The following is a 14,003-nucleotide window of genomic DNA, read 5'->3' as shown; positions in this document are numbered from 1 at the left end:
ATACAGGGGCAAGCCGAACAACCATAAAACGTAGTGAAGTTCCAGGGGCACCCCTCTCAGGCTCACAGAATATTTCCCTTGGTTTTTCAGGAAAACCTATCATTAACGAAGTATCACAGCCTCTTCCCCTTACGATTGGTCCCTTGACACGAACTACAGATTTATTGCTTACTAAATCATGTCCAGAAAACCTGTTAGGTATAAAAACATTGAAAGCTCTAGGAGCTATAATATGTTGTTCTCCGGAAGGAGTAAGATTGTTTTTACGTGATTTCAAAGGGCACTACGTGTCCCGAGACATGGATAACCGACTGCAGACTTTACCCACACATTTATGGGCACAAGGCCCTACAGATGTTGGTTGCATGAACATTACACCATATCGAGTCACACTAAAGACAGGAGTGGTACTACCACGAATGCGACAATACAAGTTACCCCCAGATGCTGTAGTGGCTTTACTGCAAATCATTGACAAGCTTATTACCCAAGGAGTGGTTGTGGAAACCGACTCCAATGTATGTAATTCCCCGATAATTCCGATTCTTAAACGAACTGATCCAAAAGCCCCGCCAGTATATCGATTGGTTATTGATCTGCGCGAATTAAATAAATGTATTGTACCACAATACCCCGTAGTCCCAGATATTTCTTCATTACTGACAGCCATTGATTCCGAAGCAACATTCTTTACTGTAATGGATCTCAAGAATGCCTTTTTCAGCGTCCCAATAGATCCGGAAAGCCAATACTTGTTCGGATTTAGTTTAAATGGACGAAGCTTTAAATTCACACGCGCACCTCAAGGATTCACAGAAAGCCCCAGCATCTATAGCCAAGCACTGAAACGAGAACTTGACAGTATCCGCATGCCAGTCAACACTGCCCTGCTTCAATATGTCGATGATCTGCTGATCACCGCTAGAAGCGAACCTGAATGTGAAAAAGCCTCACTGACGGTTTTACAATTTTTGGCCGAAAAGGGGCACAAGGTGTCCCCTTCTAAGCTGCAATTCTGTGTCCAGCGAGTTGTTTACCTTGGTCACTCGCTGTCCAAGGAGGGAAGGCAGCTTACACCCGATCGCATCCAGTTAATTGCTAACATGCCAATACCCAAGACACAAAAGGAGGTGCGGGCTTTTATAGGCCTCACTTCATATTGTAGGCAGTGGATCCCTCAGTATGCATTTCTAGCAAAACCACTCATTCAGTTGACAACACAGGAGGCAGCCACATCGACTGTCCTCCCTTGGACTCAGGAACATACACAAGCTTTTGAAAGCCTAAAGAAAGCTTTATGTCAAGCACCTGTTTTAGCAACACCATGTTACAATAAACAGTTTACACTCTTTGTTACAGAACGCAAAGGTACTGCTTTGTCAGTACTCACACAGGAACAAGCAGGATCACACAAACCATGTGCTTATTTTTTCTAGTACATTAGATCCCGTAGCTCAGGCTCTGCCTGCGTGCCTGAAAACAGTGGCAGCGACAGCTTTAGCAATCAGACAAAGCGATGCCATAGTGTTAGGACATCCATTGACAGTACAAGTACCACACGCAGTAGAGGTTCTCTTGAACCGAACGCAAACACAACACTTGACTATAGCAAGACTCACCGGTTACGAATTAACATTGTTTCAGCCACACATAGAAATCAGACGTTGTAGTACATTAAATCCTGCCACACTTTTGCCAGTAAACGGAACAGACCCACTAGCACATGATTGTATTGAAGTTATTACTATCACGACGAAACCTAGACAAGACTTGACAGACGTCCCATTGTCAGACCCAGACCTGACGTTGTATGTAGATGGTTCATGTATGAGAACAAGTACAGGAGAGCTAGTGGCCGCGTATGCAGTCACAACAGACACTGAAGTCATTGAAACAAATTGCATAAATACCTTGTCAGCTCAAGCAGCAGAGCTCATCGCTCTGACACAAGCCTGTATTCAAGCTACGAATAAGAAAGTCAACATATACACTGATTCACGTTATGCATTCGAAGTTGTACATGACTTCGGCGTGCTGTGGCGAGAGAGAGGTTATTTAACTTCTCACGGTGCCCACATTCAGCACGGACCCCTCATTCATGCCTTATTAGATGCAATACATCTACCCACTGCAATATCAATTATGAAATGTAAAGCTCATACGAAAGTTACTGATATCATTTCCCAAGGCAATGATCTAGCTGACAGAACAGCTAAACAGACTGCTCAAACTCACACATCTGACATGACAAAGACAATAGTTCCGACACCAACACATTGCATGATGGTTAAGGATCCCGCTCTTGACGTAATTGACATACAGACACATGCTACACCAGATGAAATAAAGAAATGGACTGAATTAGGAGGGATCCAAACGGATCAAGGATGGATGACGAAGGAAAAATCTGTATGGTTCCTTCCTGATTCTATGGTTGAAGTTATCATTAATACAATACATAGTCCAGCGCACCTAGGAGAAAAAGCTATGCTAGACAGCATTCAACACATTTGGTTCAACAAACATTTACGAGCAGCAGCTAAATAAAAAGTTCGTACCTGTATGATCTGTTGTCAGTTCAACCCAGGTAAAAGCATTCCCGTAGAACAGGGTGGATTTCAGCCTCCTGAGCACCCTTTTGAAGTCCTCCAGATGGATTATATCCAGATGGAACGATGTCGAGGATTCAAATATGTTCTTGTAGTTGTCTGTGCTCTTTCCCGTTGGACAGAAGCATACCCGGTCTCAGATTACACTGCCCCGACTACTGCCAAACAGTTGGTTCGAGAATTCTTCCCACGGTACGGTTTACCACGTGTTGTCTACTCAGATAACGGCCAGCCGTTCTCATCCGAACTAATGAAACACGTTTCACTTTTGTTAGGCTATCAATGGAGATTTCACTGTGTCCGACACCCCGAGGCAGCAGGTCTCGTGGAACGACATAAACAAACTCTGAAAATTAGATTGTCCAAAATATGTAGGGAGAAAGGTGTCGATTGGGTAGTAGCCTTACCAGTTGCACTCTTTTACATGAGAATGGTAGCACACTCTCGAACAGGGCTATCCCCTTATGAGGTGATCTTTGGTAGACCACCAAATATGTGGGGGACGCCTATACCACGCAAAATAACTGATGTTGACTGTAATATGCTGACAGATTACCTGGCTTCCTTGATGTCTGCACTACAATCTTGTCGTTCACAGGTAGCTGCAGCCTTTCCCGACAACACCGAGGTGAAACCCCATGACGTAGTTCCCGGGGACCTGGTGTTAGTGCGGAATTTCGACCGGAAGACTCAGCTGGATCCTAGGTGGAAATCGCCTCAACTTGTACTGCTCACCACGAGGACAGCCGTGAAGATCGAAGGTCGCAAAGGTTGGATACATTCAAGTCATATCAAGAAATTTCATGGACTACCGTCTGATGTAAACGATACACCTCGCGTGTTTTCACCGATTGACTCAAAGCTTCCTTTGGTTGAACTAAGCGATAAGGAACTATACAAACTAAAATTACGGTCTAAAAAGTCAGACAATTTGATTGTTTAAGTCCTCTCCAAGGTGAATCGGTCGAATTTGTCTCTGACATGTATCCCCTAGACCTGAATAGAGAAAGAAACCGAAAAATGCAGTTGAAAAAACATGCGTACTGTAAAACACTGCGTAGTCATTGCACAGTGACGTTATTAATTTTGTTTTCTTAAGTCTCTTAATAATCGTTGCAAGTATATTGTTGCACGTATATTATCCTATTTCTAAACATGTTTACAATGTTACTGCTGAACATTCTTTTAGTGAATTACCCCCGCATGAGTTGTCCTATAGATTTGCGCTGCGCAATAACACTTTTATTAGTATGTTACATCATTCCCATCAGACTAGCAATGCTACAAATTGTTGGATATGTGGCCGACTCCCTCCCTATCAGAACTATAAGGGAATTCTTCCTCTCTTTCCATATCCGTTCACACACAATGGCTCCTGTGGAGCATGGTTTAGTTTAATTAATTCCCTAGATTCGAATTCCGCAGTTTATCAAAACAACTGGGTATGGGGAAACCTGAAATTAGTTTTGCTTAAAGTCTGCTACCCTAACAAGGAGGGACTTCCCAAAAGAACAGGAACTGATCTAGAAAATGAAGTATACAGATTAGGTAATTTCACGCTTAATCTCATGATCCTGAATGTTGAATCCGAAGCTGCACCAATTTTGCCCGCTATGTCAGTATTTCCAGCTAAAGGTGAATTGTGTGTAAGAAAGAATGGTTCCATACATATGGGCCATAGTAAGTGCACCACTGTAATAGAATTCAGTGATCAAGGCAAGTCTACATTTAGAGCTTCTCATCATTCCTACTTCGTATGTGGTCAGACTGCATATACACGTTTGCCTCTAGATTGGGATGGTACCTGTTACATCGGATTCCTTTTGCCACCTGTTTTCCTAGCTCCTCCTGATTATCATAGAAATACTCATTTAGTACACAATAGACAGCAGAGAGATCTCCCAATCGTCGATTACACTGAAACAGCATGGGAAAAATACACAGATTTCAATAAAGGTTTCTTCCCCTATATAGGTACAGTCACTAATAGTAAGCTGATACGTAGATTAACCAGAACCCTTGAAGCAGTAGTGAACGAAACTATTTCCGCCTTAGGCAATTTAACAGAAGAGCAGTCTGCTATGCGGATTGTTGTGCTTCAAAATCGTCTTGTCCTTGACGTCATCCTGGCCGATAGGGGCGGAGCTTGTAGGGTCATCGGATCAAGTTGTTGCATTTTCATACCAGAAAATTCGCCGTCTGTATATAAAGCCATAACTCGCCTTCATAAGATTGTAAGCCAGATACACCAGAATCCAGGCACCTGGACTTGGTCCGGTTGGTTCTGGGGCGTGTTGTCAGCCTGGGGATGGAGAATGCTCTCCTTCCTAGGTATTGGCTTTCTCATACTATTCAGTTGCTGCTTATGTCTACAATGTGGGCCAGCGATTTGTGGTCTGTGTGCCACCTCGTATATCCCACATCCAAGTTTTCGTTCGAGATCCCGGAAGAAGAAAGAAGAACAAATGATGTTATATGAACAGATCAACGGATTGATGAAGATTGATATCTCTTAAGGGCAAGTAGGGGACAAGGAGGGAATGTGGAAATATGGATTTTTATGATCAGTTATGTCCCCTATCTTGGACCCCAACGGTTTCATGTATAAATCACAAGTACATGTATGTTCCCTCCAGTTCCAGTTTTGAAGACGCAAACACATGTGCGTCCACCGTCAACATGTCCTCTTTCAGATCCGCCATGAATGAACCGGATATTCTATTCCTAAGTATGAAAGGCCACCGGCTTTATATGGTTCATTTATCCCATTTTACAGTCCAGGCGAGTAGGCCCTGATTCTGCCATTAAGCCTTTTCCTGCCTTCTGCATCTGAAAGCTCCAGTCTGAGCTCGCATCTGTATCCATGAACTTTGTCCTACTCCCTGCGCGGCTAACGGTGCCTGACTCGGCCTGTCTGCCTGTCTGCCTGCCAAAAACTGTATTTCACCTTCAAGATTATCTGCTCTGCTCCGCTCCTCATCCGATGCATTCCTGTCTAACAGTTTAGGTAAACATTCCTCCAGCTACCGTGCAAAGAGGCCAGGCCTCTCTGTCTTTATGCAAGTAATTCATAGCCCTGTTACCATGGAATATTCCTACCCCCTCGCATCTAGTGTAGACACTTAGACGCTTGTACACGCGCTAACAGTCAGTATAGTCAGTATAGAATAAGATTCTATCCTAAGAGACCTCTCTTTTTGGATAACACAGTTCTTTAAACATAGGATATTAGATATGATTTGGGATTAGGTTGACATAACCCCAGACTTCTGTCTCCACATGTAGAGCTAAATGTCAAGTCCCATTCTCCCCCTAGTTGCACGTCAATCACACGTCATGCTGCTGCGCGCGCATCTCTGCCAAGTATTTTTGCTGACATTGCGAAATTCTTTCATGGAACCACCCATTTGTGACATCATACCTAATGACGTTCTTTAGTTATGCCTAGTTACACCCATTTTAGTTACGCATGTATGCCTTTATCTCTGTTATCAACTGTTACGCCTCCTGCATCTGTTTCACTGTAATGCCTCTTCTATAAAAATGATTACCTGTCAATAAAGTATTGTCCTTCACTTCCTGAACCTTCGTGGTGATGGAATATGAAGCCCACAAATTCGAATTGTGTTTTGGAATAAAGCCCGTTCCGAACCTCTAATACCACGGATTCTGCCTCTTATTTTACTGAGCTATTCTTATTAATTTTCCGCATCAAATTAAGTACCGGTAATTAAATTATTTACCACACATGAAACACTAATGCTCTACCCATGGAACGCCCACACTCTACCCATGAAATGCCCACGCTCTACCCATGGTGCGCCCACGCTCTACCCATGGAACACCCACGCTCTGCCCATGGAACGCCTTCTCAACAGAGCGGACCGTGGTGAGAGTGCTGATGGGCGCTGATGTGGGGCGGGGAAGGGGCAGGGTGGGGGGTAGTAAACGATGGATTATGGCCGATTAGAGGTAAGTAAACAAAAATAAATGAAAATAATTTTGTTGCGCGCACTGCATCGCCAAATGCGATGCAGCGCGTGGAACGAAATTTGTTTTATGTTTACTTACCTCCTAATCGGCCATAATCCGTAGTTTACTACCCCCCACCTTGGCCCTCCCCCACCCCACGTCAGCGCCCGTCAGCACTCCCACCGCGGGCCGCAACTGCTTCTCAACGCAGAATAATGCAAGGCAATGACTTGCGCTTCCTTGCAATACTCTATATTTATTAAGCCACACAGGGCTTTGCAAGGTGGTTTTGCGTGACTTAGTAAATCTCACTGAAATCCTTGCGTTGCCTTAGGCAGCCTTGCATAATGCAATAGCAATGCACAGCTTTTCTAAATATGGGCCTGAGTTGCCAAATCTGAGTGCAAATGGAGCTAGCCATTGGGTAAGGCTTGCTTTGCACCCTACCTGTCCCATACTTGCAGGGTTGCTTCAGTATAAGGGGGAATTACCGTGTATGCTTGTCACTCCCTGGGTGCAGCCATGTTACCTCCCAGAGGGGTTTCCTCGCCAATGCATGTTCCAGAAAGCACCAGTGTTTCTCACTCTATGCCTTGGACCCCACAGTAGAAAGTGGAGATGTGAGGCTTGATAGTACTAGCTTATGTTTCCTAGGCCTAGACTGTTCTTTGTTGGGCGAAATCCTGGTTCTCCCAGTAGTATGGCTTGTTTTACCACTCCCAATTAGGTTAGCACTTCAATTCAATTCAATTCAAAAGACCTTTATTCGAATTTCATAAAATCCATAAAAGTACAACAAAGAAAAACAACACATTTGTACAATAATACAATCCATAAAAACACCACAATCACAGTAATTCATTTGCAAATATACAACTAACATAAATAATTTTCAGGGATTTTCCATCGTTTTACGTGCGTGTACAATTAATCTCAGAAAAGTGCTATTGCGAAAAATTAATTCATCTGTATCCAGGGAAAATAATAGTGAACATGATTCCCCCAATGTAAGAGGTCTTAATTTCCTAAAATAGGGAGTTAAAAACCAATTAATATATTTTAGATAAAATTTGCAGAAGAATAAGAAATGGATGTCATTCTGTTTGCTAATTCCATCACATGGGCAAGGATTGTATTCTACTGTGTGATGATACCCCAAAGGGAAGGCCAACAAAGTTTTTACAGAACCTGCCCTTAAACGAAAGAGCAGCGATCGTTCCCAATTGGACATGGGGAGAGTTAGGTAAGATGGTAGTGGGTGTCTACACAAATCATACCCCATGTATGTAGCAACAGAAGATTTAGACAGCTCCTTCCCCAGTCTTTCTGAATTAAAAAGTGCATAAAGTGCTTGTTTGACTATGACCTTATCATTCATCTCAATTCCTGTGGGTTCTAAGAAAAGATTGCCTTTATCCACTACACATAATGTTTTAGAGACCTCAGCTAACCAGGGTATGGACATGTGGTGGTCACACTTTAGGCAGTCTAATATAATGCTTTTGGTTAAGGTCGCAAAGTTATTTGTCCAAATCCTAATCCAAAATAGGGCTGGTCTGGCTCTGATAAAATCGCATACATAGGGGAGATTTAATTCTTTGTGGCAAATGAATTCAGAGGCTGAAAAGGGAGCACCCAATATTTTCCTACAGAAGCGGTTTTCTTCCCGTTGAATCCCTGAGTTTCTCCCTGAGCCCCAGACCTCAGCCCCATATGTTGCCACAGGAATGCACTGTAATTTAAAAATTTTTAAAATAGCCCTAGTGGCACCTATTTTCTTCGGGCGTTGGAGGCTCAGTATAGAATTGGTGGCTTTCGAGAACTTGCCCATGGCGTGGGCAGAATGCCCACTCCATGAGCCGTTCGCAGCGAAAACCATTCCTAAGTATGGGAAGGAGGTTACGGATTCTAATTTATCCGAGCCTACATTTATCGTATTGAGCTTCCTTTTCCCGGGTCCGCTAGACATGATAAAAGATTTTTTAAAATTCACACGCAGATCGAGTGCCTCCATATGCTGGACGAATGCTCTAATAAGCAAACGAAGAGCATTAGGGGTGCGGCCCATAATGACCGCATCATCTGCGTATAATAAAACTGGTAGTTGATTCCCCAGGATAATTGGCACATCTCTCGTCACTTGTCTCAAGGCTTTGGCAAGACCATTAATATAAATAATAAATAGCAGGGGTGCCAGAACGCACCCCTGCCTTACCCCCCTACCTATTTTTATGGGTCCGGACACATCGCCACCAGACCCGATCCTAACTTGTGCTTTAAGGTCTGTATGGAGGTAGGCCAGAAAATTAACAAGACTTGCATCCAGACCATAGTTAGAAAGCATAAGCCATAATTTGGATCTGTTAACTAGATCGAATGCAGATGAAAGATCCATAAATGCAAGGTAAATTGGACTAGAGCGGGCAACATTATACTTATCGATAATCAATTTCAAATTTAGGCACTGCTCCACCGTGCCTACGCCACTCCTGAACCCCAACTGGCACGGGTCCAATAGGTCAGTGTCTTCAGTCCACTCTATCATCCTATTGTAAATAACTCGTCCAAGGATTTTTAAGGTATTGTCCAATAGCGAGATTGGGCGATAGTTGGCTGGATCTGACCTATCTCCCTTCTTAAAAATGGGAACTATGGTGCTGGTCGCCCAGGTATCAGGCATTGGCACCATAGGTAGACTATTGAAAACATTGAGGAGAATTGGTGCCCATAGATCCGTGTTATACTTAATAATGTCTATGGGAAGCCCATCGGGGCCAGGGGCCTTGTTACCAAGGCTTTCTTTAATGGCTGTGACTATCTCGGGGAGGTCAATCTTGAGATTGCATGTCACCCTCAGAGTAGGAATAGTTACTTCCTTAGAGGGGGTAGCATATATTTTGGCAAAATGGGCCTCCCAGCTACTACTAGTAATGTTGCAGCTAATTGGGGACAGTTATTTCCCCATATCTCGCGTCTTCCTAACGGCTAACCAGAAGGGGCCGCTGTTCTTCAAATTTGCACTCGCGACCAATGCTTCCCACTGTTCTGCCAGCAGCGCAGCCTTCCTTTCAGTAATTTTTAGCTTGTAATTTTTCCTGGCCATCTGTACCTCCAATATGCACCTTGGATTAGAAGACAATGCTTTACGCAGGTCCCTGTTTGCCTTAGAACAAGTCGAGTCAAACCATCTCGGTTCTTTCGCTATTTTTGGTAGTGGGACTAACAACAATTTTTTGATCACTAAACACAATTTGCCAAAGTCAGAGATTATTCTATTATTCTCTCCATTTAAAAATAGACATGAATTAATTAATTCAACATGATCATTCTGCACATTTTCTAAAATAGCTCCGCTATCAATCCCCCTCCATTTCAGCCGCAGACCATCACTTGATGGCGTAATGTCTCTTGCACCAATAGATTTCAAATATACAGGGCGGGGGCCTAAGTGCAAAGAAACTGTGAGGGGGTTATGATCACCAAAAGATGTTTTTATCACCTTGGATTCCAATACACGGTCCAGCAAATCGGGGGACATAAAAATAAAATCAATAGTAGAACAACAGTCGCGCCCCCTAAACGTGGGGACATAGTCCATGTCAGATGTTAGGGATACTTCCATGGCATTCTCAAGGGTATGTTCATTCAATAATTTTGCTATTTCAAGCCCCCTTTTTTCAGCTTGGTCCGTGATATTGTTGGTGTCCTCGGTCCAAGACTTCTTTGATAGTTTAGCATTGAAATCACCGCCGATTAAGATCCCTATCCCCCCCTCTGATTCCAAGTTTGTTTCCAGTTTTCTTAGAGTCTTAGAGAGGGCTATATAGTTTGTGTTGGGTGTAGAGTAAAAATCATTATTATAAAAATTAATTATAAAAATCCTGGGTTTAAGTTTAAGCTACAGCTCAAGGACCTGAATGTTCGGATTTCCTTCTGATAGGTCCTTAATGGTGCCTCCCACCAATGTACTAACACCTATAAATAATCCTCCTACTGCACGGCCAAAAATAGGCTTCTTTGAGGTTATACTAAAACAATGGTAACCCTCAATGAATAAGTTGCTGACAGCCCATGTCTCCTGGAACATAACAATGTCTTTGTTATCCAATAGCTTGATCCATTGAGGGTCGAGCAATCTTGGTTCCAACCCAGCAACGTTCCAACTAAGGATGGACAATTTGGGGCGTTTAAGGGCACAAGAGGTATTATAGCCACTAGACTGCTTAGGTTGAATTGATGGAATAGTTATGTTCTCAAGTATAACTGGGGACATAGTCAAAACAGTGCGTGATACCGTTGTCACATTCTCATTGCATTGTACATCTGAGGGATTTTCCTTAGCAATAGTTTGTGCATCCTCACTCCCCCTATTTCTTTTCCCCAGTCAATCTTGACATTCCAAATTGGAGAGAGCATGTTCAAAACGATTATGCGTTGGTATATTGTATGTATACCTTGGCTCGTTCTGGGGCATATTAAAGTTTTGTTTAGGCCTTACATAAGGTCTCTCCCTTGGATTGGGATAGGAGGGGGTGGGGAGAGGTAGATATGGGAATTGATATGGTGGGGGTATAATCCGATGGCCTAATGAACGACCGTTCCTTAAATTAGTATTGAACTCTTGGTAAAGGTGTTCATAGCCATTGGCAATGTTACGATTCATGCCCGGCTGATCTGTTAAAAAGTTAATCCCAGGGTTAGAATGAAGGTCAATTAAATGTCTATAAAAATACCCAAGGGGAAGCAGAGTAGTGTTAAATTCCCAGGGTGAGGGCAGTGGGGCTTTTGAGAGTGTAGATTGCACCCATTGTGGAGATCTAAAATTTATAATGATGCAATCTCCTTCAAAATTTTTCCTCAATGGGCCCACCCACCCTACTCTCTGTGTGTGAATAATTTCTCCTACTCCTTCCATTGGGAAATTACAGTTTGCAGAAAGCCAGTGAAGAGTTCTATTTCTTAGGCTTGTGTAATTTTCCTCTTTGGTTTCCTCCAATTTTGGGACATTGGCTAAAATCAAAACATATGGTCCGCAATCTGGGGGCAAACTAATGCGGGCCGGAATCTTTCTCTTATTAGTCACTTCAATTATATCGGGCTTATCTGCTAAGTAATCTTGGTTAGCATCCTGCACTTGCCTCGTTACTGGCCTGTTATTTGTGTCAGTGGGTTTCTCCCTTCCTCCCGAACTAACTGTTGTAGCTGTTTTGGTGTCTAATGCCTGTCTGGCTGAGGATTCTGTGTTTGGTTGACCTTTATTTCTACTCAATTTAGATGTAGAGGGGGAGGCATTGGTCTCCACTACACTTTTCTTGTTGGCCATAGTGTGTTGTGGTTTTTGTATATTAGTATTGGATGCAACTTGGTGTGATGAAATTATAGGGTTACACCCTGTGCCTAATTTCAACACATGGTCATCTAATGCCTTCAACCTCTTGTCAATATTGAGGATTTGTTGACTAAAAGGTCCTAATAGAGTAGTTATTAAGGTCTCCAGTCTCCCCCAAAAATCTTCATTACCCGGCATTGCATTATTTAATGAGCTTTGTTCGTTATTTTTGCCCGAGTGCACCTCACTTTGAGTATGATTTTGTGCTACAGGAGAAAAAGGCCTACTCAATTGAGAGCGTCCACCATTCTCTCTACGTTTATCTACCAGTGACTCTAAGTGTTTCTGTTTCCGCTTTGCTTTTTGTTTTCTTGCTTTTTGACCCCTAGTTCGTGCTGGTGTACTATCACTTTTTTCTTTATCTGTGGTTGATGCGTCCGTGTCTAGACATAATTCTATCCCTTCCTGCTCATTAATTAGGGAAGTATCAGTGATTCTATTAACACTTGATCGTGACATGGACGGTGTTTGTGATAGTCTATTTTCCATTATGCGATGATTAGGGGATACACTGTCCAGGATTATACAATTCGCATTTGAGTTGGTGCCTGGTAGCCCCGCATAGGAAGTTATGTCTGATGTGGCCGCCAGGGAATCCAATGTATTGTCCTGCAGTAAAGGTAATTGCGTGCTTGGTGGGAGCGAGAGGCGTCTTTCAGTGCTTTGAATGGCAGAAGCCACAACGCCGATCGTCCTCTGCAGCATTTTATCAATTGCGGTCAAACTAGGCAACTGGGTGGGAGCAATAACAGTTGAGGGAGATGTTAGTTGCTTACGACTAGGTTTAAGCGCAGGTGGGGCTTTTTTCCCCATTTTCCGATCAAAGTTTTGAGTGTACTAAGCAGCAATAGATAATTAAATCCCAGGCACAGCGTATGCTTTACTCACGAACTTAGCGATGACTTCCAATTGCACCAACTTGAAAAGGGCCAAGAGGGGTTGCCCGGCCCGACCTCCAGCGACCCCGGACGGCCACAGACGGCCCGCCCTCTGCCCGGGCTCAGCCCGGCGCCGCCCGCGCGCGTCCCGCGTCGCGGAGGGAGCCGCCGATTTTAAAGCGCCTCCGGGCGCGCAATCACCTGGATTTTGGGCGTGGCAGTGAGGGCTCACGGGAGCTGTAGTCTCCCCCCACCGCGGCCCTCGATGTCGTCAGGGCAGCGGAGGAGACAAACAGCGTGGGTGCCCCGCCAAGGATCCGCCGCTCTGCTACTCCGGTAGGTGTTTGGTGCGTGGCCTGGGTCGCGTCTGTTTGCAGTTTAAGATTCCCCCGCTCCACCGAGGGAGCCGCCGATTTTAAAGCGCCTCCGGGCGCGCAATCACCTGGATTTTGGGCGTGGCAGTGAGGGCTCACGGGAGCTGTAGTCTCCCCCCACCGCGGCCCTCGATGTCGTCAGGGCAGCGGAGGAGACAAACAGCGTGGGTGCCCCGCCAAGGATCCGCCGCTCTGCTACTCCGGTAGGTGTTTGGTGCGTGGCCTGGGTCGCGTCTGTTTGCAGTTTAAGATTCCCCCGCTCCACCGAGGGAGCCGCCGATTTTAAAGCGCCTCCGGGCGCGCAATCACCTGGATTTTGGGCGTGGCAGTGAGGGCTCACGGGAGCTGTAGTCTCCCCCCACCGCGGCCCTCGATGTCGTCAGGGCAGCGGAGGAGACAAACAGCGTGGGTGCCCCGCCAAGGATCCGCCGCTCTGCTACTCCGGTAGGTGTTTGGTGCGTGGCCTGGGTCGCGTCTGTTTGCAGTTTAAGATTCCCCCGCTCCACCGAGGGAGCCGCCGATTTTAAAGCGCCTCCGGGCGCGCAATCACCTGGATTTTGGGCGTGGCAGTGAGGGCTCACGGGAGCTGTAGTCTCCCCCCACCGCGGCCCTCGATGTCGTCAGGGCAGCGGAGGAGACAAACAGCGTGGGTGCCCCGCCAAGGATCCGCCGCTCTGCTACTCCGGTAGGTGTTTGGTGCGTGGCCTGGGTCGCGTCTGTTTGCAGTTTAAGATTCCCCCAAGGTTAGCACTTGTTTGTTGAAGCTATTTTAGTACTTTTT

This window comes from Triturus cristatus, chromosome 4_2, assembly GCF_964204655.1.
Source record: "Triturus cristatus chromosome 4_2, aTriCri1.1, whole genome shotgun sequence".
NCBI lineage: Eukaryota > Metazoa > Chordata > Amphibia > Caudata > Salamandridae > Triturus > Triturus cristatus.
This window is presented reverse-complemented; position numbering follows the sequence as displayed.